The sequence below is a fragment of the Dasypus novemcinctus genome, chromosome 8, assembly GCF_030445035.2.
Source record: "Dasypus novemcinctus isolate mDasNov1 chromosome 8, mDasNov1.1.hap2, whole genome shotgun sequence".
In the NCBI taxonomy this organism is placed as follows: Eukaryota; Metazoa; Chordata; class Mammalia; order Cingulata; family Dasypodidae; genus Dasypus; species Dasypus novemcinctus.
Window position 1 is genome coordinate 55,414,848 of NC_080680.1, and position 22,893 is coordinate 55,437,740.

Consider the following 22,893-nt stretch of genomic DNA (forward strand, 5'->3'; position numbering starts at 1 on the left):
CAGACTGAAAGAAGTTTAATGTATTGACTTTCCAATACCATAAAGTTTAAAATCTTCCAAATCCTATTTGTTCTGGTCTGTAAGACAAATTCCTCTTTGGTTCCTGTGTGCTGTTTTTCTTTTGTTCATTCCTTTTCCAAAACAAACAAAACCCCTTAAGTGGTTGAGCGGTATAGATTACAATGACCTAACTCAGATTTTGCCTCCATGCTCCATCTGTCTACTGGGGACTCATAACCTCACTTGGAATTTGGTGGTGAAGATAGTTCGCCTTTTGACAGGCTATGTGCTCACCTCCTTGACAGCCCCTGTTATTTAGGTACTGCCCTCCAATGCCTCTTCCTTCCTAAGCTTGGCCCCAAGAAGTGTGGACAAGTCAACGATTTGTTTACATCTCCATCTTCCACTTTCAGAATGGAAATGATATTTGCTCAACAAACAACAAATGGAAATGAAAATTAAGTGCTACATAAGTAGAGAATTAGCATTATTGTCTTGATATTTGTATGCTAAAATATTAATATCACTATTCCTAGAAGTGAAGGGAAAACTGAATGTCTATAGGTAGCAATTGACTACTGAGTAATATTTTTTTAATTGTCTATTTCATTTTTCAGTACAAATAAAATCATGCTTGCCTAGTCATTCAGGTCTTTTAGAAGTACCCTTGCAGTCACACTCTTTGATAAGAAATGAGAAAAATCCAATAGAAATTTCTAACGACCATGTAATGTTCTTCTATTCATAAGAAGTGATGACTCATTGATAGCATTTTTCCTTTCCCCTTAAGAATAAAGGGCTCTTTGTTTTCAAATACTTTTTCTTGATGACATTTTCCTAATAAAACAATCATTAAAGAAAGGATGGCTCAAATCAATTAAAATAGCTTTGACTATAAATTCTCTCTTCAAGGTCTATAATTTGTAAGTAATACATTTGTTTTCACAAATGATTATAATAATCTTATATTACTGAATTTTCTTCTATGTAAATATTTGTTCCAACACAAATTATCCTGAGTTATTCTCACTGAAGATGTTGATATGTGCTGCTGAGCACATTCTTTTTGAAAAGTCTCCTGTTCTCTGCTTTCCTGATGGTTGCATGAGCCAGTGTGCAAACAAGGAAGTCAGCTTTCAGTTTTTGTGCTTCATGGACTGCATATTACTACAGCACAACTTTCCACAACTTTCCACTTTGGTCATTTTCTGTGCAAAATTATCAATCAGTTCCAATTTCTAAATGGAAAAATGAAAGGGTAGCTAGCTATATTACTTATGTATTAGCATTAGTCAAGACCTCAAAAGAAAACCTCTTTGATGCAGGTGGGAAATGGTTTTATAAAGTTCAAATGCCTTAAATGTTGGTGCTGCAAGATGCCTGATCCAAAGCTAGCTTTCTTGTTTCTTATTTATACCACACAAGGAACACAGTAATTGGGAACTGACAAATTGCTTGTTTAATTGAGACCTAGAGTCTGAAAAGATGCCTATGAGCCTAAATAGATATATTTTGTAACAAGTCAGTCCCTGTAAGAGAAAATACAAAAGGCTTACTGATGGACTCTGTGATTCAGTTCTCTCAGGCAGCTGTGTCACCTTCCATGTGTAGCTTTTCGACGCTGTTGTTTCAATTCTAATATACATGCTTGCTAAAAAGGTAGACAATTTGAAGGAAATGCCAGGAATGTATGATACAAGGAAGAAGCTGTGTGAGTATTAGGTAAAAACAATGTGCAATTCATTCCTCTTCAGGCTAATTATTTCACCAATGTATGATAATGAAGGGCTTCAGCCAGACCTTCTTGACAAATTGGACATGTTGTTGGACAGGTGCCACTGTCTTGGAAATAAACACAAGGCTTTTTCAGCAGAGCTTTCTCACGAAGCAACCTGGAGAGAGAACACACAATTCCATCAGTTCCAGATTATCTGATATGAAACTTCAGAGGCTTTCCTTGTGGGATCAAGAAGACAAGAAGGTATTTCGGAAGTAAAGGAAAACTACAATTTACAGAAAAGGAACAAAGTCAAAGAGAAAGTTAATTAATGGCAAGATACTGAAAAGTCAGAAACTACAAAAAAAAAAAGGTAGAAGTATTATCCTCTTAACCTTTTTATTCTGATTTTATAAAGTCTATAGCTTTGAGGAAGTAGATTTGGAAAAATGAAATCATGTAGTCAGTACTGCAAAGTACTGAAAAAGCTTAATTTTGGAGGTATTGCTTAAAAAAAACAGCAGATTTAACAGAGTAAACATTTTCAAGGGATCAAAATTCTTATGTCTTATACAAAATAGGCCAAATCTAAGAAAATCATCTTCTTTGCTACAACTTAAAAAAAAATTTAACAAAGCATTTCCCCCAAAAATTCTTTTATAACATCATTTGGTAGATGGGGAATTAGTGGCACTAACCAGAAATATTTGCTTAAAATGGAAGCCAGAAATATTTGTTTAAAATTTTACCAATGGGGGAAAAAGATTAAAGCACTACAGGAAAGGAAAGAAGGAAGAAGGAAGAAGGGAGAAGGGAAGAAGAAAGAAAAAGAAAGAAAAAGAAAGAAAGAAGGAGAGAAAGAAAGGAGAGAAAAGAAAGAAAGAAAAAAGAGAGGGAGGGAGGGAGGAAGGAAGGGAGGGAGGGAGGGAGGAAGAAAGAAAGAAAGGGAGAAAGGGAGAAAGGGAGGGAGGGAGAGGGAAGAGGGGGTGCTGGGAGGGAGGGAGGGAGGAAGGAAAGGGAAGGCAAGAAAGAAGAGGAGAGAAGAGGACAGAGAGAATCTTCCATTATTGCTTTGAGGAGTCCCACAACAAATAACAATTTGGCTGCTTCTCTCTTTGTCCCATTTTATAATATTTTATGGGTTTAATCACTTTAGGGAATGAAGTGCAATAAAAGAGCAGTGTGATTTTCTAAATACACAGAATCCAGTAATTCCTATGAGATCCCTGTCAGGATTTTGGAATAGAAATCACTACTACTTTGTGAAAAGTATCCACTAAAGAGAGCCCATTTATTGCTTTGATTATTATCACCAGCATTCACATTGTGCCAAAGAGAACCAAGGTGCTAAACCACAAAATGAGCCGTGTTTAATAGGTGCCTTGGCAGTCATACAGACTCAAATTCAGGAACCTGATTCAGATTAAATTTAAGCTCCAACTTTCATCCTAAAATTCTATCACTGTAACCATTGAGGTATAATATGCTAATTTTTTAGCCCATAGGATTTTCAGCCTCACATCATGGGCAATGTTAAAATATTTCAATGCCCAGCATAAAGAGGGAAGCTAATTCCCTTCCTCACTTACAGCCTCACTCCAGGACAGGATAGAGAATTGACTCAGTTCCACCTTGCCACAGAGAACTAATTCTATGTGAAACTATTGCAAAATTAGAGGTTTAGACAATAGCATTGTATCTTCCTTCCATATAGTGTTACTCTACTGCTGGGAGGCCACATTGGATTCAATTCTCTCTCTTTTTTAATCAATTAATTAATTTATTTATTTATTCCGCACCCCCCCTCCCCCCCAGTTTTCTGTTCTCTGTGTTCATTGGCTGTGTGTTCTTCTATATCTTTTTCTATTCTTGTCAGAGTCTATGCTGGGAATCTATGTCTCTTTTTGTTGTGTCATCTTGCTGAGTTAGCTCTCCATGTGGGCGGCCACCACTCCTGGGCAGGCTGAACTTTCTTTTGCGCTGGGCAACTCTCCTTATGGGGAGCACTTCTTGCACATGGGACTCCCCTATGCGGACAACACCCCCGCGTGGCATGGCACTCCTTGTGCGCATCAGCACTGCACATGGGCCAGCTCCACACGGGTCAAGGAGGCCCGGGGTTTGAACCCTGGACCTCCCATTTGGTAGGTGGACACTCTTATCTGTTGAGCCAAGTCTGCTTCCCTGGATTCAATTCTCTTACTCTCAAAAATATTCTGCCAGGAAAACTGCCCAGTATTCCAGCATAGTTCTAAACAAAACCTTGGTCTGGTTTTTATTTAGAACTAGAATCCCTCTTCTGGGTTATACCATTATAAAATAAGTTATTCCATATCCCTCATTTGCAAATTATTTTCCTAAATGGTTTTGGTGTTTATAGCAAGAAACGGTTTCTGCACTGGATTAGAAACTCTTTGTAGTGGGTGTTATGTCTAGCACAACACTTGGCACAGTAAGAGGCTCAACAAATTTTGAGTGGAAAAATGGACCCCAAATGAAGAACTACATGGAAAGAAAAGGAAGACCCCTGCTGCTCTCCCATTAGACAGTGACACTATCTAGAAAAATAAAACCCATTTTGTATTAAATTTGCATTTTTGTACTTTCTCCACATACCAAGATCACATGAAAACAACACACGTACGAGATTTCCTCATGCCAAAATCCAGAGTTAAGCCTGGGTTAACTATTCAGAAAGTGCTGACAAGGCATTCAAAATTAAGCTTGGTCATTGTAACAATGTAGTAATAATAAAGAGGAAATAACCTAAGTGTCTAACAATTGTAGAATTATCAGGGCACATCAATGAAATGAAATATACATCTAAGGAAACTTTGTTTTAAAGCATCTTTAATAGCATGATCGAATAGTGTCTCAAATTCCTCGTGCAGCTCTTCAATCCTGTTGACCTGTTGACCTTGACTATTTCTTCTGTCAGTTCTGTTGGGGTGATCAGCTTTGCTGAGTCCTAACTTTGCAGAAACTCAAGGTAACAGAGATTTGTTTCATATCTATGCCAGAACCTCCTAAATCAGCTTCAGGCTCCTCCCATTAGCAGTGTGGTGTGGTTCACCACAAGATTCTGATACTCGCAGTCACAACTGTCTTTTGTTCCAGTTGCCACTGTGATGGCAGGTATATGTATGTTCCGATGAACTTAACATAGGTGAATCCTGACAATTTTGTGCCTATGCTGTGTCCTTCTGTCCCCCTGCCTAGAACCTTTCTACTTTTGTTTACTTTTATTTGTGTGTGTGTGTGTTTCTTTGTTGGAACTTCCCTGTTGATGCTAAGGTTTGAGACACAATAACAACCACTGAACCCCTTTCTATGCAGGTACAATCCAGAGTAAAGGGGAATTCATCCTATGAGGAAATGGTCAGTAGGAACCAGTATATTAAATTTTTCCTCATTTCCCCCTAGATGAAAGTTAAATGACTTGATAGAATGCAGATTTGCCACATGACCTGGAAATACCACTACTGGCTATATACCTAGCAGAACTGAGAGCAGTGACACAAACAGACATCTGCACACAGATGTTTATAGTAGTGGCATTATTCATGATTGCCAAAAGATGGAAACAACCCAGATGTCCATCAGCTGAAGAATGAATAAGCAAACTGTGGCATATACACATGATGGAATACTATGCAGTTGTAAAAAGAAATGAAGTTGTAAAATATATGATAAAATGGATGAACCTGGAGGACATTATTGTGAGTAAAGCAAGACAGACACAAAATGACAACTATTGTAAGATTATGCTATTATGAACTAAATAAAATATATTGTGTAATTTTATGGAGTTAATAATTTGAATATGGATCGCCAGAAAATAGAATGAGTTTAGAGAATGGAAAGCTGAGGGTTAACTAGTGCAGAATTGGTAAAAAGGATGTGTGTTAATTTTTGGAAATGGATGGAAAAAGTGAAAGCAATCATAGTGCTGGTAATAGCAATGCTATTATATGCGTATGATAGTGGTTGAAATGGAAAGTCTAAGGTCATGTATATTATTTTAAAAACAGCTAAAAATGTAACTTGGAACTATATAATATAGTAAAACCTCATGTGAAATATCAATATGGGGACTGTTGCATCTATAAAAGTGTTTTTCTTTGAAACTGAACAAATGTGTGTTAATGTTAAAAGATGTGAATATCAAACAAAAAAACATTATGTTAAGTAGGAAGAACTCGGACACAATATTGTATGATTCCATTTGTTTAATATGTAAATATACGTCAAGTTTAAAATGTAATTAGATTAGTGGTTATGTAGGGCTGTAGAAGGATAGAAGGACTGAGAGGTGACTACTAAGGGGTGTGGAGGTTTTCTTTTTAGAATAATGAAATTGTTCTAAAATCTTTTGTGGTGATGAATGCACAACATTGTAATTATACTAAAAGCCATCGATTATTTACTTTGGAAAGATTGTATGGTATGTAAATACATCCCAATAAAACTGCTTTAAAATAAATAAATAAATATGCAAGAATAGTCCAAAATAGCAGCTATGAACTGCAGGGGAAGCATAAAGAGTTTGAGAGGTGATGAATTTTTTTGTTTGTCTGGGCTTTTTTGTTTGTTTATTATATTGTTGAAATAATGAAAAAGCTCTAATAATGATTGAAGTGATGAATTCACAACTATGTGATTATGTCAGATACCAATGATTGCACACTTTGGATGGATATTGTATGCTTCACTAATATGTATCAATAAAATTGATTTTTTTAAAAGATAGAATACAAAATTATATATCAGAGTGAGTCTAGTTTTATAAAATTGATGTCTAGAAAAAATATTAAGAAAATATATTAAATATTAGAGTGTTAGCAAGTGTTGTTTTTGGGGAGAAGTATCAAAAATGTTTTTAGTTTTATTTTTATTCCATTCTTAAAATTTCCCAAATTTCTTACGGTGACCGTGTATTGTTTTGAAAACCTGAAAATAAAATTTCTATGGGAAATAACTGTCAGCAGGTCAGGTTTCTGTGATAGAAAGAAATCCAAGTCAGGTATAAAGCAAACCAGATTTCAAGAGGAAAAAGTATGCAAATGAAAACAATCAAACTCAAGGTCAAAATGGCAAAAATTAATTCAGTGATAGACCAAGGGATAGGGGAATTTTTACAATGGCAGTCTCGTTTTGGGGTGGGGTCTCTTTCAGTGTGCTAACTATTGCAGAAAACCTGTTGTTTGGGTCAAGTATCTAACAGAGGTATGGTACAATGAAAATATATTTAAATTAAAAATCAGACAACACTTCCGTGTATAAGTAGAAGATGCTTATGGAGGCTATGAGACAGAATATTTGAAATTTGAAAAAATCCAGAATTCCTGATTGGTGAAGTTATAGAACACAGGAGAAGCTAATTTCAGTAAGAGGAAATTTTTATATAGGTGTAACTAAATGAAAAACATTATTATATTAATATTTATCATGGGAATACATTTTAGGAAGGGAACTGTGCTTAGAAAAATAAGTTGATGACGGCTTGGAGATAGTAGATAAGACCCCAAGGGAGTAGGACATAGGTAAACTTTTTGTTTTGTACAGGAAGAGAAAGAATTTGCTTGTGTTTTAGAGGAGGGGTGAGGGTGTGAGTGTTGGGTGGCTGAAGTAAAATGAGAATGAGCAAGGAGGCAGATGGGTGAAGACAGGAAGTAGGATGTGGTCTTTCCTTTAATCTACAAGTCGCCAGACAAGTCTGCTGAACTTTGGAATGCTGCAGGGGAGTAGGTTTCTTGTAGAACAATGAGTAGGGTTGACTTCTGGGACAAGTTTAGTTTGTTGCAAAACAGAGTTGGCACTCAAAGATGCAGGAATCCAGAAGGAGAGAGAGCTGAGAGACTTGCCAGATGTAAGGCGGGCTGTGGACTCACCCAGGAAGGAGGTAGGGCTATGGCGGAGACAAGTACATTTAAGACAAATACTAGATGTACTGACATCATGGGGCTGGGGGCTGCTTGCAGGACTCGCGAAAGCAAGCTGCTATATAAGTCAGCATATGTTTGCGGGACCTGGGGTTCAGGGTGAAGAAACTCAGCTTGAGTTGTCAGCTGGGAGCAACAGGAAGAACTTAGACGCCAGAGAAGATGGTGCTCCCTGAACTACTTCTCATCACCTCCTGCTCCTCTCTGCCAGATTTAGAAAGTAGAACCAGAAATACACAGTAGTCATCCTGAAAGAATCACCTGGGAATAACATATTAAAAATTTATTTGAAAAAATAAAGCTAGCTCCCTATAAATGGGCTACGCAAGTCATTAACACTTGGAAATCCATTCAGAGAAGTAGTTTTACGTTTATATAACAAATCCTTGGTGAAACTGGTATTCATTTTACTCAAAAACTCAATTGGACCACAAGACCTATAGTTCCAATTTTTATGTTTACTTTTTACTTTTATCTCAATTTGATTCCAGTTTGCCTAATCCAGGAGTTGGAAATATTCATGTTAAGAAGAAAGAGATGGTGATATTTGTCAGAAAGAGAAGGTGATAGGCAAAGGCGAAGGGACCTGAGGAAAAGAAGAGACAGGGTTAAATTCAATGGAGACAGGACCGCCTTATTGGACACGTGACTTACATAGTTGCAAGGACCTTGTACTTAGAAAGATTAAAGCGCTGATGTCCCTGCTAGGGAAGTCACAGACACACACAGCCATTTCCCAGCCCTTGCCTACCCTGCCTCCTTTTCTGCTGTGTGCAGGTGTTTCCATTCTGCAGCCCAGGGGAGATGTTAGGTCTAATGAAAAGGCCTGCCCATACCTTAAACCCAGATCAATCAGCCCAAGCTGCTTATCAGGATAGAAGTCTCAGTGGCAGGGCCTCTACCCCCTGAGTTGTATAAATACTCTGCCCTTAGGCAGCACAGATTTGTCTCTCCTCTCTGATGTGAAGGAAAGGGGTGTGGAGCTGCCGTGCACTGACCTGATCTGAGCAACTGGCCTCCCCAGGAGACCAGCCATGATGGAATCTCTTTGCCTGCTCCCTTGGACCCTTGGTGCTATATAAGAAATAAAGCAGTCATTTGCTGAAAGTTTCTGTTGTGCCTGAGCCTGGGTTGCCACAACACACCATATAGCAAGGCACTGTAGAACAACTCACTCCACAGTCACAGTCTTGAAATTCTTAATTTCTAATTAGGGGCCTTGAATTATCATTTGGCACTAGGGCCCACAAATTATGTAGCTTGTCCTGAGGAGTAAATATAAAGGAAGAAAAGTTGAAGAGGAAAGAAATGTAAAAAATCATTTTACCATTGTTCAAATTAAAGAAATAAGAGGTGAAACTAGCTTTCCATATAGCAGGTTTTGGTGAATATGTAAAACATTGAATTGAGTGGGATGGGGAGAAATTGGGGAGTACAGGATATTAACTGCTGTTTCATTATCATTAACTAGGTACTCAGTGAAATTTATCTGTGCGTTGTCAGATTTTCTATGCCCTTTGACAAAAGAGAAAAGTTAAAAATATATGCAAATACAATGAAGTGATATAAATGTGGATGCTGAAATTGGACGTGTACAAGTTGGGAGAAGTTGTCAGCATTGTGGGTGCAAAGGATGAGGCCTGGGGGCGTCTATGGAGCATTGAAAGTAACAACCTGGGAGAGTATAGGACTGGGGACAACCAAACAATAAATTGAAATGCCTTTGCACCATGCAATGCTGATAAACTGAAATATCCAATTCCAACCTGAAATGATCTACCTCTTTCAAAATTTGTTTACAAATGGATTACTGCAATGGTTTGGAACAACATGCATGTCAATTAGCTGTAACGTTGCTTGGAAAAGCTTCAACCATCAGAAAATGCCAAGGTGCAGGCCATGGTGCTGCCTCAAGATGCTCTCTTTATTTTCTCTCCTTATGATGCCAGAAGGGGGCTGGGTTCTATTCAGAGCACAGGGAAGGCCTTCCTTCTGCCTCGGTGCCACACATGACCTCCTCTGTGACTGGCTAATTTTCAGAGATGCAAATATTCTTACCGAAGAGCTTCAAAAGCTTATAAATAACAACACTTAATAATCATTGTGGGAGCTTGGGAGGAGGGCTGAAGAGGGAGCAGATGACAGAACCATTCTTTATACAGTCTCCCCTTCCTTTTTCCTAGACTTTTCCTCCTTTCACTCCTCAGTGACAAAACATAAACCCCCGACATATGAATGGAGGTAAAGAGATATTATATATAGGTTGCTCTAAGAATCTAATACCATTAGTATGTAGTCAAAATGTGTAGTTATATTATTCACATTTTTAAGGTAACATTAATTTGGGACATGGTTTTAATCACTTTACTTCATACCCAATATCATGGTCTATATCATGAGATGCAAAGGATCCCAAAGCTAGAGAGGAATAGGGAAAGAAAGGGAGATGTGGTTTTTACTTATGGCCTTCTATAGTATATGATTTTGGAGATGATTCTTGAAAAATGGCTAAAATTATATACAGAATTAATAAGTGAAATCATGAAAATACACTGTGATGGTTTGGAGCTATGTACCCTATAGAAACTTGTTCTTAAACTTAATTCACTCCTGTGGGTATGAACCTATTGTAAGTAGGCTCTGTTGTTGTTGTTTTTTTTAAGATTTATTTATTTATTTCTCTCCCCTTCTCCTCCCCACCCCAGTTGTCTGTTCTCTGTGTCTATTTGCCACATCGTCTTCTTTGTCTACTTCTGTTGTTGTCAGCGGCATGGGAATCTGTGTTTCTTTTTGTTGCATCATCTTGTGTCAGCTCTCTGTGTGTGCAGTGCCATTCTTAGGCAGGCTGCACTTTCTTTCACACTGTGTGGCTCTCCTTACGGGGTGCACTCCTTGCATGTGGGGCTCCCCTATGCAGGGGACACCCTTGCGTGGCAGGGCACTCCTTGCATGCATCAGCACTGCGCATGGGCCAGCTCCACACGGGTCAAGGAGGCCCGGGGTTTGAACTGCGGATCCCCCATGTGGTAGATGGACGCCCTAACCACTGGGCCAAGTCCACTTCCCTGTAAGTAGGCCCTTTTGATGAAGTTACTTCGGTTAATTTGTAGTTCAGTTCAATCAAGATGGGTCTTAATCCCATTTCAGGAATCCTTTATAAGCAGAACAAAATTCACACACAGAGAGAGAAAGCCATGGGAAGCAAGAAGCTGAATGTTAGTGAAACTTGGAAGAGGATGCATAGGCTAGGAGAAGTCACCATTTGTTTGCCATTTGACAGAGGAGCCGAGCAACAGGGATTGCCAGAAGCCAGTCTCAGAAAGCCAGTCTTAGGAAAAAAGCATCACCTTGATGATGCCTTGATTTGGACTTCCTAATTTCAAAACAGTGAGCCAATAAATTTTTTTGTTTAAGCCAACACATCATGTGGTATTTGCTTTAGCAACAAGGAAACTAACAATTGACAGTATTTTCTTTGTTCTAGGCACCGTGCTAAACTCTAGTAATCTAGTGACAAGTAAGACAGACCATGGTGCCAGTCCTAAGAGAGCTTACATCCTAGGTAGTCTACTTACACAAATAACTACATTATTAAAGTTGTAATAAGTACTTGGAAGAAAATAAAATGATTTATGAGGATATAATATTGGAAGCATAGCCTATTATTGGGGAATAGATTGAAAACCAGTAAAGGAATTGAAGGGAATATTGCAGGCAGAGAGTGTAGCATTGTGGAGAATAGCATGAGGTCTTCAGGCCTCCCACAAAGAGGTAAATCTCCTGAGAGCAGAGATGTTTGCTGTTCTTTTTTCTGCATGTACCCCAGCATCTAGGGCAGTGCCTGGCACATTACAGGTGCTTAATAAACATTTGTTGGGTGAATGAATGAATGAATGAATGAATAAATGAATTGTTCTAGGATAGCCTTTAGATTGAAAAGCCCTGAGCCATAGGGAACATGATACAAGTATCCTTCAGGAAGTAAGTGGATTATAGTCAATAACAAGTTGAGGTGAAAACATTCTCAAAATGATGTAGAAGATACCATTATTCAAACATCAAGATGTGAAACTCAATCACTACTCTTTAGAAACATAATCCTTAGAGCCCAGCAGTTTTTCATAGGCCATATGTTAAGGAAGACCACACTTTAAAAAGTTGCATACATTTCTGTAGTAGTTTGAAGCTATAAGTACAACCTAAAAACATGTTCTTAAATCTAATCTATTCCTATGGGTGTAAACCCATTTTAAATAGGACCATTTGATGACGTTGCTTCAGGTAAGGTATGACCCACCTCATTCAGGATGGATCTCAATCCTGTTACTGGAGTTTTTTATAAACAAAAAAAGACAGAAAGCCATGGAAGCAAGAAGCTGAAAGCAACAAAACCCAGAAGAGAAGGGAGAGACAAGCAGACACCACCATGTGTCTTGCCAAGTGGCAGAGGAGCCAAAGATCTCCTGCAGTCAGTATTTGGGAAGAAAACATTGTCCTGAGGATGCCTTGATTTGGACATTTTTGCTGTACCTTAACTGTAAGTGAATAAATTTCTATTGCTTAACCTGAATCATTCAATGGTATTGCTTTGAGCAGCCTAGAAAACTGAAATAGATTTTGGTATCAGAAGAGTGGAGTGCTGCTATTGCAAATACCAAAAAGTGGAATTGGCTTTGGAATTGGGTAATGAGTAGAGGCTGGGAGAATTGTAAGATGCTTCATAAAAAAGGCCTAGATTGCCTTAAAGACACTGTATGGTAGAAATATGGATGATATTGGTACTTCTTATCAGGCCTTAGAAGAAAGTGATGAATATGCTATTGGATACTGGAGGAAAGGTGATACTTCTTATTAAAGTAACAGAGAACTAGGCAAATTGAGTTCTGGTGTCAGGTGGAAGACAGAATTTGAAAGTGATGAGCTTAGATATCTAGCTGCAGGGATTTTGAAACTAATTGTACAAAGTACAGCCTGATTTCTCTTTGAGGGCTATATTTAAAAGGGAAAGGAAAGGGACAAGCCAAGAACTGAACTTCAGGCACAAAGAAACCATAAATTGATGGTTTAGTAAATTCTGAGTTTCTGGGAAGCAAGACCCCAGGGATAGTGCTCCATGTGAGTATTTAACTGAACACAGACCCAGTTAGCCATTTTAGTACAAGTCAGGATTGGAGGTACAATTATCCAGGAAGGGTCTGTGGATAGTCCTATTGTCTAATAGTTTGGACCCCTGTGTACAACATACAAAACCAAAAAGTTTTTGCAAGATATGTATGAATAGAACCACTTTCATCCTGGACTAAAAGAGACAGCAAAGGGACAAATTAAAGGGAAAATCCCTTCAAGGGCAGAACCACGGAAGCTGAAGTCTGGACTAAAGACAATATTTTCAGGCCAAAAGAGGAGGTCCACTCATGTGTGAGGAAAGGGTGAGTCTGCCCCCATGCTTGGAGAGGGAGGGCCTTCCACCCTGATGTTCAGGAAGAGTGCTAACACCCCTGTGTTCTCCAAGGTTGTATTCTGTGCCCTGGATACCAGAAGAGGCTGGTGCTATCCCAATGTTTGAAAAGTATGTATCCTTAACCCCTGTGTTTGGGGAGAGCATGGGAAATGGTGGGGCTGCACAAGCACTAGGGAAAGGTGGAGCTGCCTCTTCATCAGGCTGGGTGGGCAAAACATCATTCCATATATGACTCTTAGATCTTGAAATCTAATGTCATAGACCCTGCAGGGTTATGGAATTGTTGGGAACCCTTGAACTTCATTTTCCTTCTAATTTCTCCCTATAGGAATGAAAATATTTATCCTATGACTGTCCCTCCATTATATATTGGAAGCAGATAACTTGTTCTCTGGATTGCACAGGTTCACAGCCAGAGGGGAATTGTGCCCCAGAATAGACACACAACTGATATCGATGAAACTTTGTACTTAGAGTTCTTAGTTAAATGACTTAAAGTTTTTGGGATGTTGTGATGGAATGAATGTATTTTATTTGTCGAAAGAACATGTCTTTTTGGTGTCCAGAGTGTTCAGTGTAGTGGTTGTACCCTATACTGTGTGTACCCAGAAAAGCTGTATGTACCCAGAAAAACATGCTCTTAAAATCTAATCCATTCCTTTGGATGTGAACCCATGGTAAGTAGGACCTTTCAATGAGGCTACTTCAGTTAAGGTATGACCCACCTCATTCAGGATGAGTCTTAATCCTGTTATAAATGGAAGCAAGACAAAGAGAGAAAGCCACAGAAGCACAAAGCTGGAAGCAACGAAACCCAGAAAAGAAAAGATAGACCAGCAGACACTGCCACGTGGCAGAGGTGCCAAGGATCGCCAGCATCTTCTTGGTGATGCCTTGATTTGGACATTTTCCCTGACTCTAACTGTAAGCAATTAGCTTCCCATTATTTAAGCCAACCCATTTCATGGTATTTACTTGGAGCATGACTTTGAGTAACCAAGTAACACATTGCTGATAAGTAAGTAATGCTTGAACAGAAGTGATTCTCTTTTGTTTTCTTTCAGTCTAAGATAGGCTGAACAATGATCAAGGCAAGAACTTTTACTGCCTAACTCTTAAATCACGTTGCTGGATTGTTTGACTTGGCCAGAAATTTAGGGCATCACAAGAACTTGCCATGGTGAGTGGTTCAGGCTTTGCCGCTCTTTTCTTTTCTATGATTCTATTGTTTTTACTAAAGAGTCGCCACACCCACAGAATCAATTTTCTGAAAGAGTGACTTCAGTCTTCACAGTAGAAAGAAAAAGAATATTAGTATCCTACTTAAATTGGTTGCTCTTTCAGAATTTATAATTATCTAAAATGAGAATTTCCTGTTTTAACCATTTAATCTTGCTATTTCCAAGTAAGCATAGCATAACTCAAAATATTTATATTTTAATTGGTATTCCTTGCCTTTCACATGTAATAAATCATAAATTCCAATTGGAATTTATTCAAAATCATCATATCTATTAATTATTTATTTGAGGAAGCCCAGGAAGTATAGTAACAAATAGACCAGGAGCTCCTAAAGATAAGAACTATGTGTTATCCATTCTTAAACTATTTTAAGCTCATTTTCAGTGTGCTTAGTGCATATTAGTTTCCTGTCTTTGGCCTATTTTTTATTGAACCACTTTTTTTTTATCTATTTTTAGGTACTATTTATTTTGTGACCAACATTGAGCCCAGCACCACACACATTATCTCACAGATTAAATTTGTCAATACATAAAAGTCTTAAGAACTAAGGTGGAAACAGAGTAAATACTTGCTAAACAATAGCAATCATTTTCACATTAATCTTCACACATCTAATAATATCTGACAAGACAGGCATTATTATCCCACACCACAAATGAAGCCTCAGTCTCAGCATGGTAAGTGCATGAAGCAACTTGCTCAAAGTGGATCCAGTTGGTGTGCAGCTGAAGTAGGTTTCTCTCCTCTCCTGCAGCCACTTCTCACTGTACATGATTTCAGAACATTTTTGGAAAGAATGTTGTGTCTTGTCAAAAAATATCTGTACTGGAAGCACAGAAATCTAAGCTCAGTTCAGACTAATGGCACAATTTAGAGTCCATGTGAGCAGAAGAATATTGACTCATTCTTGTGGGGAACAAAAGGAGATGAGCAGGATAAGAAACCCTGATGCAGAGACTGCCATAAACCTGCAGGAGAACCGGTCCTTTCCTGTGAGTGACTTATCTGTAGCACAAGATGCCTAAGACTAAGAGGGCTTATGCCTCCAACATATTTACTTAAGTGCTGGCTCTGTACAAGGCACTGTGTTAACACTGGGAAATCAGACAAATTTGGGTAAGCCAGAAATGCTCACTGCCATTGTGGAACTAACAGGTTAATGGCAGACCAGACCCAAGACAAACAAAATAACTGCGAACTGTAATAAGTACTATGAAGACAGAAAACAGGATGCTGACATTGAGACTGGATTATAAATAGAGATACATTTCCTATTTCATATTTTATTTTAAAAGTAAATACAATTCACACACACACAAAAATACATCCAGAATAAGTAGAGATTGTCCCCTAATTACAAGAATATTTCTAGTTTTCCAAATCCATTAATATAATCCACCATATTGATTGATTAAAACCAAATGTTCTTAATAGATTCAGGAAAAGTAAATCCATAACATGTAACATTTCTTCGTAACAGAAACACTGAACAACATTTCACCGAGGAAAGGCTCTTAACACAACGAAAGGCATTGGAAGAAATTATCTAGAGCAGTGGTTCTCAAATTTTAGTTTACTTGAGAATCACCTGCAGGACATGTTAAAATACAGATTGTTGGCACCATTCCCTTCTCCTCAAGGTTCCTGATTCAGTATTTCTGGGCTGGGCTCCAACTGAATTTCTAATAAGTTCCCAGGTGATGCTGACGCTGCTGGTCTGGAACCATACCCTGTGCACCACTGACCTGTACTCGGAAGGGTGAAATGGCAGAAACACTCATTCTGAAGTTAGGACTAAAATTAAGAATCTCCATGTCTATTTCATTATGTTGTCTAGATCGCAAATTGAATAATAAGCAAAAGGAAAGAAATTGTTCAAAAAAATTGAAAAAAAGAAACACAGTTACCTTTATTTTCAGACAACATGATTAACCACAAAGATCATCCAAGAGGTTCATTTAGTAATAACAGCATTCAGTGTACGTACACAGATATGCGTACCTACATACATACACACACACATAAATAAATATACATATTTGTTAGTGCTCCTATATGCGGCAAGAACCCATCAAAAAAGTAATTAAATATATATTTTATTTAAAATTGCCTCAACAATTATGAACTATTTAGGAATGTAGCTAACAAAATAGGTATAAGTAAGATCTACATGCAGAAAATTTTTTTAATTTACTGAAGCATGCAAAAGGGGACCTATGAAAGTGGTGGAGAGGTATGCAATATTGTAATGATGTTATTAGTCTATGTATTTAATTAATCTATGAATTTAAAGCTGTAGTACTAAAAATCTCAACAGGCTTTTTCATAGAACTTAACAAGTTCATCTTAAATTCATTTGTAAAAATATAGAAACCAGGAATATAAGAACATTTAGAGGAGTAGGAGGACTTATAAAAACTAGAATTGAAGGTATAAACAAATAGACCAATGGCTCAGAATAGAGTCCAGAAATGAGCACGTACACAAATGGGAACTTAATGTATGAAAAAGTAGCATGGGGAAGGGCTGATGCTTTCAGAAAATGGAGGCAAAAGACTTCCTCTAAAGCAGGGGTTCTAAACCTTTTTTGTTCTTCAGATCCCTTTGCCAGTCATGTGAAAACCACAGACCACTTACTAAGTACACACTATACTCTGTATTATTTAATAAATATATCACACCCGCACCAACACATCCCTACAAAAATAATGATTTTTTAAATTTCAATCAAGCTCATGGACCCCTGGTTAAGAGCTTCTGCTCTAAAGAATAAAACTTAAAAACTTAAGGAATAAAAAATAGAATAGTTTTATAAACTTGGGTTTGGAAGAGATTTCTTTCAAAAGACACAAAAAAGAGACACTATAAATAAAAGGATTGGTAAATTCAACAACATGTATTTCAACCTTCAAAACAAAAGACCCATAAACAAAGTTGAAAGTTAAATCACAGGTTGGGTCAAGGTAATCTAAATGCATCTAATTGACATAGAATCACAACTAAAATTCCAACTAATCAGCAAGAAGACAAGCAACAAACAAGATAAAGGACAAAGGATATGAAAAGTCTCTTGACAAAATAAGCACTCAAGATGGCCAATAAACTCATGAAGTGATGTTACACTTCACTGGCAATGAAAGAAATGCAAATAAAATAATAATAAAAGACAATTTCACACCTTTCAGATTTACAAAAATTTCAAAAGCCTGGCAATGCCATTTATTGAAGAAATGGCATCTCATCCTGGTGAAAGTTAAAATGGGTACACTTTGAAGAGCAATTTAGCTGTATCTATTATGCATCTCTAAGAGAAAGAGAGCAATGCTTACACATAAGTAAATGAAGACAAATATTAGAATGTTCAAAGTAACACTGATAGCAATAGCAAATAAAATGAAGTAATTTAAATTTCCATCAATGTGGGGGAAATCATATAATGACCAATGCAAAATTATCCATTAAATATTCTTGTTTGCATAGATACATTGTATTGAATGAAAAAATCAAATGACAAAATTGAAATTCATAGAATTTTTTTAAAAACCTAAATATGAGTATGTTTTAATGAACTGATGCATATACGTAAAAAATAATACGATCAAAACTAGAGGGTTAGTCAATGACTTCAGAATAGCGGTACCATTTGGTAGATGGGAGTGGACCCTCAACATGCCCATCTGCATTCTCAACACAGTGTCTTGTAAAGTTTACATTCATCAGTAAGTACACTAATGAATGCTTGTTAGCAAAGACCCTACTGACACAGATGAATGAATGAATGAATGAAGTAAATAAATAAATCCTTTCTACTTTATTAATGATGGTGATTCTACACACTTTTAAAAAGATCTCAGCTCTTTTCTCTTAAAAGTTTCTTTGGAAAAATTCCATGGGCAGAACCCTTAGATAACCACTAACGGTAGCGGCAAAGTTGCCTTGATTAAATTGTTACTATATTGTGGTAAACTTCAGGTAGCTGCGTTAATCAAATTACAAGAAAATGTCATTCCCTTAAAGGCAATATTTGTTTTCACCAGTCTGTAAAGCTGTGTTGGTTATTCTAAGTCACTGGTTCAGACTGAAACCCAGTACCTTGCTCATTACAATCAACTGCAGATAAATCAGTTCAAGGCAGTCATTTGGCTGTCTGCTCTAAGAAATGCTGTTAATATTAAAATACTCGATGGCACCTGTTTAGCATGTTTTCCTTCATAGGTTGTTTCTAGTTTCTTTGTAAGTTTGCCAAGTGTTTTCAAATGAGTCCCCTGGGAAAATGACCTATCAGTAATTTTTTCCTGCATTTTCTCAGGCTGATAGGAGAGCTGTTCTTTGATCATGCTAACTGAGGGTTGATCTTCTTAGTTTTCTCCATACAGAGAAACTTTATCTTTGTGCAGCTAGGCAGGCTATGTGCCAGCACTGGATATTTTCATGTCTTACATAAAGCTAAAAGGTGAAATCATGATCTGCAGGTTGGAGGGACAGAGAGTATCTCAATATTTTGAAAAACTAAAATTTTGCAGGGCTCTTTTTAATTTTATCCTTTGCAATGCCAGTAATCTGTTTTTTCTTTACTTTCCTCAACTTAATCCTCTTCTCTTCCTACCCAATCCTCCTCACACACTCTATCCCAAGCATACACATGAAATATACAGTTCTTTAGCAGACAGAGTAATATTTTGTGTCCATGGTCTGAATTAGAACTGATAGTATATGTCAACATTTTCAATGGACAAAGACTGTTTCTTAGAAAGGTGGGAGAACAAATATTATCCAGAAGTGTCCCAACCTGAGATGGTGAAAGACCTTAGAGGAATAAGTTTTACATCAGGATCCAAGGGGGAAAATCCCTTCCTCTGGGAGAGTGTTAGGTTTCTTTTTTCCAGAAAGGGCAAAAGTTCCACTAATTAAGAGGAAAGCAAAGCCAGGAGGCCTGTGACAGTGCTGAAGTTCATGTATGTATTTTCTCCTAGGTAGATGATGAAACCTGCCAAATTAAATCTAATTTTTATTGGCTCCATTTAACATTCTGCTTTGAATATCCTTGTATCTTTATAATCTTGGCACCAAGAAAATTTTTAAAGTGTTGAATGAAAAAAAAATATTATTGAATTATTTGAGTCTAAGTCTGTCATAACATCATTGAGAATCCATTTTCCTACCTATGAAATGTGGTTGTTTTTACCTAACTTGGAGAATAGTTATAAAGATCAGTTACAGGCAAAATAGCTAGTGCAGGAAAAAAAAAATTCAAACATTCATAGGTGTTTAGGAGGTGCACGAAGTGTGATCATCAACACAAAAGAAGTGTGGACCGTGTTGGACTGGGAATGAGTAAATGTATTCACAAAAACTTTGCATTTCATTTCTTTGAAAAATTGTTCAACACAGTGCTAGCCAAACAACACAAGTCTTTGACAGCTCCCAAATAATGCAACCCCTGTGGTAATAAGACACAGGTTCTCATCTGAGACAGCCTAAGCATCAGAAATTACCACAAAGTACAGAGCTTTACTAGTTCTAAAGTAATTTATGGAAATTAATGTCTTTAAGTCTCAATTTCCCCAACTGATAGCATTGTGGTATGTTTCCCAATTGTAACATAATGATAATAGCATATCCTTCATATGGTGCTGATGAGACTTAAACAATATCATGTATGCCAACATGCTTTACACGGTTTGCATATCCCCTTTCTTGAATAAATAATCTTTGTTGTTACTACCTCATGAGAGTGCTTTGTATATAATAATGTCCTATGCAGGTGTAAGAAGTATTTGTTTTGTTTTACTATCATTAGCTAGATGATTTTTGGACATTAATAAATTATAAATATCATAAATATCAAACCAAATTAAAATTCAGTAAGTTTATCACTTCCAGAGTGGACACTGGGAGACATTTATTGTTTTTAGTGCTATAATGGTTTTATACTCAGGTAATGTTGATTTAATTATGGGGTGCTTGTGGAATATATCATTTTGAATTCCAGCCACAGAAAAGTATTCTATTCTGCCACAAATAATGTCAAAATTGTAATATAACTTTGTATATGGATTATTTTCTTATTAAAATATAAATACGCACAGCTCATATATTGACGATTTCCACATATTTACATGTTTTATATTTTAAAATTTTTCAGTGGCAATAAACCTATGTCTAAATAACAGTCAATTTTTTTTTTCCTCACAGTAAAGAAGAAAATATTGGGCTTAATCCATAAAAGAAACCATTATACCCACAAAATCATCTTTTTTTCCTTGTGAAAGATAGCAAATATAGAAGCACAGATAAGTATATATAATTTGAATAATAAAAACAAGGCCAACACCCCTACAGACATAATCAAGGCTAAGTAATAGAACACTGCTAATATCCCGAAGCCTGTCCTCTCCACAGGAATTTCCTCCCCACTGCCCACCAAGAAGTCTAGCTCCTGGCCAAAATCCTATGCGTGGTTTTCCAAACTTTACCATAAGCAATCACAAAAGTTTTACCTGGCAAGCCTCGTGGGGGAAAGCTGCCCTTCGCACCCCAGACTTGGTGCACAATCAGTGCATTATAAATTCTGAAGGGAGTTGTAGTCAAAGACTCAGGTCCCCATAGCAGGTCATGCTCTTACCCATATTTCCATTCCTAGACTGAAGCCTTCCCCAGGCACTTAAGCTGAGACCTCCTTATCAGAGGAGGAGGAGGACCTTGAAGACACTTTTCTAACTCAGTTCTTTACCACTCTACGTCCTCTTTCCCTCCCCATCCCCTAGGACCATAAAAACAGCAGGAGACTTTTTTCAAGATTCATCAGGCAGTGAGATGATTCCCCACGTCTGCATTGATTCTGCTGACCCTTGTCTGGTGAATCTGGACCACGGAGGAAAATAGAATGGGGGGACATATTGCTTTTTTTCCTGGTTAGTCTCTTGCTCACAGAAGTGATTAAAGCCTCAACAAGCCAAAGGCTTGTTGTCTTATCTGGCTACTTTTCATAACTGGCAACTCATCTGAGCAATCACAGCCCAGCTCAGCTCTTGTCAACCACAAGGAGTAATCATCATTCCTACCTTCGTGATAATCTTTTCCTTACTTTTTTTGTTCATCTCACCTCCTATTCACACATTCCTAAGCAATTTATGATTTAGCTTTACCTATTAGGAATATCATGAAAATGGAATCACATATGAAAATGGAATCACATTACATATATTCTAGCTGTTTCTTTCATTAAACATTGTTTTGATAGAATTCTTCCATGTTAATATATATAGCTCTGATTTATTCATTTTCATTGAATAATATTATAATGCATGTATATACCACAGTTTAGTCATCCAATCTGTATTTGCTGTGCATTTGGGTTGTTTATATTTAGGGCTATTACCTCAGTGCTTGCCTAAATTTACTTGCAAACATGGATAAGAATATCTGTTAAGAATAGATCAAGAAGGCAACTCATGGTTTATAAGAAATGCACATCTTCATATATGCTAGAAAATGTCAACTATATCCAAATCTGCTGTAACAATTAACTACTTTGAAGAGGTAGAATTCCCTTTGCTCTACATTCTCACCAATGTGAGATATGGTCAAGCATTTTCTTTTCCAATCCCACAGATCAGTTAGAAGAACATTTTCAGAACTTTATTCTGATCACTTTCTTGCTTTAAACTCTCCAATGCCCCCCTCTCCTTACCATCAGAATAAAGCCTCAAACCCTTGGCCTAAAATGTAAGGCAATGCCTGATCTAATCTCAGTTGTGACATTTTAAAATTTTGCCAAATCTATATTTGTATAATTGTATACTAGTTTATTGGCCATTAAATCTTCCTCTTTTTTCAAAGTATATACATTTTTAAATATTGCCTAGTTTTCTATAGGTCTGTTAGTTTTTGTTCTTATCCCTTTATATGAATTCTTTATATTTTTCAATAATTTACTCTGTTCATTATATATATGTTTGCAAATATCTCCTCCCACATGTGGCTTCCAATATCAGTTTCTTCATAGTGTCTCTTGGTTAAGAGAAGATCTTAACTTTAATGTAATTAAATTTATTAGTATTTCCTTCACAGTTTATATTTTCTGCATTTTGTTTAAGAAAATTCAAGTTGATAAAAATATTATCTTATATTAACTTCTACAGTGTTTATAATTTTGTTTTTTACATTTAGATCTGTAAGTTGCTTGGAATGGGTTCTTTGTAAGGTGCAGTCTACTGATCCAGTTTCATCTTTTTCCCACATTATAACCAATTGTTCCAGTTCCACTTATTGAAAAGTCCTGATTTTCCCACTGATCTGCAATATCTCCTCTGTGACATTGCAAATGTAGTTTTCTATGTGACTTTTTCTGAGATTGATTTGATCTTCATTTGACAATTTGTCTAACCCTGCACAAATATCACATTGTCTTAATTACTAAAGCCTATGAAGTTTTGGGATTTTTTTTTTCTTTTTGGCATCTAGCTCTTTGCAATGAATACAGCACCTACTCATCTTCTTTAGGAGGCACTGGGACCCAAATCCAG

At 37.0% G+C, this 22,893-nt stretch overlaps 1 long non-coding RNA gene across 1 annotated transcript in view; it reads right to left on the reverse strand.

Moving 5' to 3' along the window:
- Positions 1–1,793: 1,793 nt before the first annotated feature.
- The window catches only part of LOC139439405 (uncharacterized), a 138,103-nt gene continuing 117,003 nt past the window's right edge, over positions 1,794–22,893 (reverse strand). Inside the window, exon 3 of the long non-coding RNA XR_011649317.1 lies at positions 1,794–1,892. This is a non-coding gene — a long non-coding RNA (uncharacterized lncRNA). The remainder of the gene's footprint in view (positions 1,893–22,893) is intronic.